The sequence below is a fragment of the Zingiber officinale genome, chromosome 8A (genome assembly GCF_018446385.1).
Source record: "Zingiber officinale cultivar Zhangliang chromosome 8A, Zo_v1.1, whole genome shotgun sequence".
Classification (NCBI taxonomy): domain Eukaryota; kingdom Viridiplantae; phylum Streptophyta; class Magnoliopsida; order Zingiberales; family Zingiberaceae; genus Zingiber; species Zingiber officinale.
Genome location: NC_056000.1, coordinates 102024761 through 102032224, shown reverse-complemented (window position 1 = coordinate 102032224; position 7464 = coordinate 102024761). Strand labels below are relative to the sequence as shown.

At 43.6% G+C, this 7464-nt stretch overlaps 1 long non-coding RNA gene across 1 annotated transcript; it reads left to right on the top strand.

The window, feature by feature from the left end:
• Nucleotides 1-3872: 3872 nt before the first annotated feature.
• LOC122009747 lies at nt 3873-4362 on the top strand. Its single transcript, XR_006119646.1, has 3 exons — nt 3873-3942; nt 4033-4129; nt 4322-4362. It is a non-coding gene; the product is annotated as an uncharacterized LOC122009747 (long non-coding RNA).
• The last annotated feature ends 3102 nt before the right edge of the window (nt 4363-7464 follow it).

The following is a 7464-nucleotide window of genomic DNA, read 5'->3' as shown; positions in this document are numbered from 1 at the left end:
TAAGATGATTTAAACAAGACCTCATTTCATGATAAGATTTTCTATGCTATGTAGAAGGATTCTTTTCCATGATTTTATACTGATATGATGTATGATCAGAGGAGTATCTAACTCTAGGATTTAACCAAAAATATTTTAAAGAGGCTAGGAAGATTATTGTCTAACCAAACTAGTGCAAGGTTCCTTCTATGAAATGCTAAGGACCTTTCTATGGTTTTCTTGCTTGGAAATTAATTGGAACCAAAAGAAAACTCACTTGTATGCTTCGGACCAGAAAGGTTAAGGGTTAGAAAGACCTTCAAAAAATTTAAATAAACATGCTCCTATGATAGGATATAAAGTTTCTTAAAGGGTGTTCACATTGCTAGAAACTCATGAACTCTTTTTAGGGTTTTTCGGCCATGATAAAAGGGATAGCTTAGATTAGCCTAAACAAAAATATTAATATGCTCAAGACCTCTGTGATATTATGATATGAAAGTTGATTAATGCTCTCATGTTTAATTGGAATGTAGAAAATTAGTTACATGATATAAGACATGTAAGATCACAAGAGTCCTAGCTTGTTTATGATCCAATTTTGTGTATGATGTTCTTAGTAACTTTTTCCATGATATTTACTTAGGCTTTCCATGCTTTAGGCCACTTAAGAAACCTAGCTTAAGGACTGGTAGGTTTCGGCCATGAAGGAAAATAAAAGAAAAAGGGAAAGAAACCTAGGAAATGCTATACATAATGAGAAGAAATGAAATTATGTTATGTAATATGCCATGATATGTTATAGCATAGGAAATGCTATACATAATGAGAAGAAATGAAATTATGTTATGTAATATGCTATGATATGTTATAGCATAGGAAATGCTATACATAATGAGAAGAAATGAAATTATGTTATGTAATATGCCATGATATGTTATAGCATAGGAAATGCTATACATAATGAGAAGAAATGAAATTATGTTACGTAATATGCCATGATATGTTATAGCATAGGAAATGCTATACATAATGAAAAGAAATGAAATTATGTTACGTAATATGCCATGATATGTTATAGCATAGGAAATGCTATACATAATGAGAAGAAATGAAATTATGTTACGTAATGATATGTTATAGCATAGGAAATGCTATACATAATGAAAAGAAATGAAAAAGGAAATGCATGAAAGATTGTTAGGGACATGATATGATAGTTATGCATGATAAGTTATTTTTTTTGTATGGTTTGTACCAAGGGTGGGCTCCGTAAACGCCCCGGGGTCGATGGAGTAAGACTCGGGCCTCGTGGCCTCTCAATGCCCTAGGTCGATGGAGTAAGACTCGGGCCTAGTATGTATGCATGGTAGGGTTCAAGACTTGCTACCTTGGACCTACCTATGAAGCGCGCGCATTATGTATGTGGTACAAACCGGGATCCCCTCTAATGATGATATTAATTTCAAGTACTTATAAGTATAAGTTTTCAAATTCATGATGCATTGCCTACATATGTGCTTGAATTATCTGATGATTAGATATAATGTCATGTGATATTATGATATGAATATGAATATGATACCCTTGTATGTCGTATGCTTATGATATCTCACATGATATTGATATGCAATGATATGAATTCGGTTTTAGTGAGTAGGAAAGGAACTTACTGAGCCATGAGTGCTCATAGCTTACTTTCCTTGTACCGCAGATATGGGGGACGGATATTCGGAACGACGGAGCAACAGGAGGAGCAGATAGTGATGTGTGTGGTGGTGGCTCGGCAAGAACGATTCGGACAAATTAATATTTTTAGTTATATGATCAATATATGCACATTTGAACTAATCAGAATATGTGATATCATGCTTATTTAAATAAAAGGAATGATTTAAAATTTTCCGCTGTTATAGTATAACTAAAGCATGTACGTAAGTAGTATAAGATCGTAGCGCCGTCCTTGGGTAAGAAGAGTGGGCGTTTTACATGAATTATCTTCCATTGTTTAAGACGAGCCGATGAGGGATGTCGAACCGGCAAATGATGTTCTACCATATGAACTTCATGACCATCTGCTACGTTATCTTGGCTAGGGGCTCGGCTTCAACCCATTTGGAGAAGTAGACCACGGCTACGAGCAGAAACTTCCGCTGATCGATCGCCATGGGGAATAGTCCTACGATGTCCATACCCTATTGGTCGAACGGACAGGAAGTAGTGGAAACCTTCATCTCCTCTGTAGGCCGGTGAAAGAGGTTGTGGTACTTCTGGTATGATAAGCACGTGGCCACCGTCCGAGCGACATCCTCTTGGGGGGTCGGCCAAAAATATCTAGCCAGAAGTATTTTCCGAGCCAACACGCGGCCGCCCAGGTGAGCCCCGCAAGTGCCTTGGTGTACCTCATTCAGGATGTAATCGACGTCTTCTAGCCTAACGCATTTGAGTAGGGGTCGGGCGAATGCCTTCTTATAGAGCTAGTTGCCGATCAGGGTGAATCGGCTGGCTCTCTTCTTTATCAGGCGAGAGCATCCTTCGGATCTGTAGGCATAATCCCCGAATGCAAGAATTCTGTTAGGCCCGTCCTCCAGTCATTTGGAAACTTGATTCCCTATATACGGTCGATGTGGCCCACCAGTGACACTTGCTCAATCAGCTGACCTATGGCGATCGGCGTTAATGAGTTGGCCAGCTTTACTAGCTCATCCGTCGCTTGATTCTCCAATCGGGGGATCTCCTAGATAACCACCTCTTGGAAGTTGGCCTTCAGCCTTTCGAAAGCCTCTGCATAGAGTCTTAACCACGAGCTACTGATTTCGAAGGTCCCGGATAGTTACTGAGCGGCGAGTTGAGAGTCCGAGTGGATGAGGACCCTATCCACTCCCACATGCCGAGCTGCTTGTAGGTCAGCTATCAATGCCTCGTATTCTGCTTCATTGTTAGTAACTCAGTAATCCAGCCGGACAGACAGCTGCACCCGATCTTCCCGAGGTGAGATGAGGATTAAGCCAATCCCGCGCTGCCCTACCGAGTGGATGAACCATCCACATATATCTTCCATGTCGCTGGTGGTTCATTACTCTGGGCTTCTATAACAAAATCCGCTAGGGTCTGAGCCTTGATCGTCGCTCAGGGCTGATATTAGATGTCGAACTTGCTGAGCTCGATTGTTTACTTGATTAGTCGTCCGGAAGCTTCTGGATTGAGGAGGACTCTCCCTAGTGCACTGTTAGTCAGCACTATTATTGAGTGTGCTAGGATGTAAAATACCGAAAATGATAAGGGATTTTTTCCGGAATTTATGGACATTTTTTCGGGAATTTTTCGGAGCTCGTACGGACGAGTTGATGGGGATAGAAATGGGGTCCGGAAAAGCCTGTTTTGATTACCCTGTTTTAATGAGGAAAAGATTTATTTTTCTTTTTCTTTTCCTTTTCTTTTTCTTATTATTTTCTTTATTTTCGCCGTTTTTCTTCTTTGCCGAGCCGTGCCCGCGCGCCCTCTTTTCTCCCCGACGCCGCCGATCTCGTCCGAGCCCTAACCGCCGGGCCGGCGGTTTTCCTCCTCTCCTCCTACTTCATCCTCCCTTCCACTTCTTCTTCTTCTCCCTCCGGCGACGCCGCACGAGCACAATCGAACCGGACTATCTCCTTGCCCTAATCTGCCGCCGGCTGAGTTCCTGCTACCTTTTTCCTCTAGCCGACGACAGCCACTTGAGTAGCGCCGGCCACCCCCGATCGCCGGCACTCGAGTACCACTGTTTGGGTTCTTATGTGCCCTAGCTTCTGCCGCCGACGACTAGAGCCACCGCCGATCGCTCTGTGCCCTTCTACTTCTCTGCTGCCACTCTAACCGGAGCCGAGACCTTCTCACAGTAGTGCTGCCGACGGAAATCCTCTGTGCCCTAGCTGTGAGCATTTCTTCCTCCTCAGAGCAGTGGTGATACGGTATTGTGACAGAAAGGTGAGGGTTTAGGTCGTGATCTAGTGTTCTGTTCTTGTTCTATAGCTACTGTTGATCATAACATTAGATCGGTACCTTTTGGTTTTACAGATCCTTGGTACAACAGATTGGCGATATTAGAGTTGCCCTATTCCGGCAGCCACTTTTTGTAGCAATCGACAGCACCTTTCCTGCCTGTTGAATTAAGGTAAGGATTAGGGTTTTGATATTTGTGGTAGATTATTGCTAGTTGAGTTAGCAATAATTAATAATTAGGTTTGGAAGTTATGTAATGGTGTAATTGGGGTTAACGAAACTAACCCTAACTGGTTAGTGGGTTAGAAATTTGTTTAGCTATTTGTTTATAATTAAATTAGCTAAACTGTGCGATTTAACACAGGACTTTGATTCGAGACGAGCATCTCGACGTCCGAGTTGGACCATTTCGATTGGAGGCGGGTACTTTGACTTATATCTTTTGATATGCATGATAATATGTTTAACATATAACAGTAATTGTGTTACCTGTTTATTTCGGTTGGTCACTACATGATTAGTACATGTTGTTTGTTTATTTATTATGCACTGCATATTATCTACCTGATCACATATGCCTTAGGTAGTGACCTAACCACATGCTCTGTTATATTCTGGATCTAGGGTTTATTTGATACCCTCTTCGATTTGTGTACCTTCTATTAGATACGTCTTCTTGTGGTACACACTTTGTATCTATTTATATGGATCATGCCATGTTATTCATGAAATTGCCATGTTCAGTATCATACATCATGATTGCATGCTGTGCGATTGTCGGCTCTACTTTGGTTGAGCTCATCGCCAGTTACATGTACTGCACACATCACCCATGGATTTGTATATCTGGCTGGTGTGTGGCGGTTCTCTGCTTGGCCCGCTGGTCGCGACTCGTGGTAGCCGGCCCGCCTGCTTGGCTCTGGCATTTAGGGTAGCAGTAGCCGCAGATGGTGGACTTTGTTTGGCTCCGCTGGTCGAGAGAGCAGCGTGTAGCCGGCAGAGATATCGTCATCGTGTACCGGAGATGAGAGCATTGAGCTCCCCATTTATGATTTGGGGTCACAGACGGAGTACTCCGACAAGATCCCGCTTACTCGCCATTGCACAGAGCATTGATTTCGTAGTATGGGTTGATATATGCATTTATTGCATTTTTATTTGCTTGTGATTGCTGCACTTATATGTTGCATTTGTTTGGATGCATTGATTGACATGCATGTGATTATGACTCACTTGGCCCCGACGACTGCTACCTTTATACTTTGATCCCCAAGATGCTTATCTTCTGATTTCATTTCAGTTGCATTTATCCTCCTCATATTCAGGAGACTGTACGCATGATTAGTGTTGTCTGTTATTTGTTTTATTATACATATCAGTTGTACCTGCTGAGTGTTGGACTCACCCCGCCTCCATTGTTGATGTATTTTCAGGTTGAGGCTGTCCGGAGCAGTTCCAGTCGCTGGCCCCCCATCTGCACGTAGAGCTAGTTCTCTACTAGGTTGTTATTTGCTTTATTTTGGTTTTTCTTCCATCAGACTATGTTTTAGTTTTGTTTTGGATTTTATTTATGGATATTGTACGGATTGTTATCGTTTGATGGACTTTTGGATGGTTTGGTTTTTATTCTACTATATGCCTGCCTGGACGGCAGAAGAGGTGAGTTCGTTGGATTTGAGCTTTACGAGTGTAGTGGAGTAGGGTGGATTTCGAGTCAGAGTCCTATTGTTGTTGTTTACTATTTATTAACTGCGTGGTGTTTGTCTTTATTTATTTATTTTTTTTTTTTTGTTATCATTCCAGCCGCCTGTGGCTGATGTATATGTGATATGTAGAAAGTTTCATATTGTCCGCCGTACAGGGGAGATGCTGCCGAAATTTCTTCGGACAGAGACTCCTCTGGGGCGTGACATAGGAAGTACTGGTGAAGCCTCCGCGCGGCGAGTACTAGTACATAGGTCAATTTTTCGAGATCGGTGTAGTGAGATTCGTCGTCCTTTAATATATGACTCAAAAAATATACAAGTTGCTGATCCTGACCGCTCTGCCTGCCTAAAGCTGATCCAACGACATGTTCATTGGATGACAAATATCTAAAGCGACTCACCTGCGACTGGCTTGGCTAAAACATGTAGTGAGCTAAGATATACCTTCAACTCCTCCAGCGCTCGTTCGCATTCAGCGTCCCATTGGAATTTTATGGCTTGGTGCAGTATCTTGAAAAATGGCAAGCTTCGATCGGATAACTTAGATATGAATCGGGACAATGTTGTGATCCGGCCCGGTCAACCTCTGAGCTTCCTTTATGATCTGAGGCGGGGGTATGTTCTACAAAGCGTGGACCTTACTGGGGTTGGCTTCGATGCCCCGCTCAATGACAATGTAGCCTAGGAAGCGACCACTCTTTGCGCTGAACAGACATTTGCTCAGGTTCAACTTTATCCCATATGCTCTTAACGTCTGGCAGGTTTCATCGATATCTACGCACAGATCAGCCGCTCGAAGGGATTTGATGAGTATGTCATCGACATATACCTCTATGTTATGGTCGATCTACCATCGAAACACTTTGTTCATTAGCCTTTAGTATGTGGCTCCCGCGTTCTTCAGTCCGAACGACATGACGTTGTAGCAGTACGTTCCGTTGACCGTGATGAAGCTGATCTTTTCTTGGTCTTCTCGGGCGAGCGACACTTGATGGTATCCGTAATATGCATCGAGCATGCAGATCATCTCGCAGCTCGCCGTTGAGTCCACCAGTTGATCTATCCTGGGCAGCGGATAGAAATCTTTCGGGCATGCCTTGTTCAAGTCGTGGAAGTCAATCAAACCCGCAATTTGTTACCCGGCTTGGAGACTATCACCGCATTGGCAAACCAGCTCGAGAACTAGACTTCCCTGATGTGGTCGGCTTCCAACAGCTTTTCTATCTCTGCCCGGATGATTACGTTTTGTTCGACGCTGAAATATCTTTTTCTTTGCTTGACCGACCGAGCGTCAGGTCGGATGTGCAACTCGTGCTGAGCCACACTCGGGGTGATGTCGAGCAGCTCATGTGTTGACCGTGCGAACACGTCATAATTTCTCTTGAGGCAGAGGATCAATTCCGCCTTCTGCTTCTCCTCCAGGTCGATAGCCACGAAAGTTGTGGCTTCCGATCGGCTTGGGTGGATCTGCACCTCCTCCTTTTCTTCATATATCAGGATAGGGGTTTCTCGATAATAGCGTTTACCTCTAACCGTGGAGCTTTCCATGCTGCTTTGGCCTCGGCTCTAACCATCTCCACGTAGCATCATCGTGCGGCCAGCTAGTCGCCCTTGACCTCGCCCACCTAGCCATCTACTGGAATTTTATCTTCTGACAGTACGTGGATACTACCGCCCGAAATTCGTTGAAAGTCGGTCGGCCCAAAATGACGTTGTAGGCCAAGGGTGCATCCACAACTATGAAGTTGGTGGTCCAGGTTCTCCTCAACAACTCTTCCCCCAGCGAGATGGCTAATCTTGC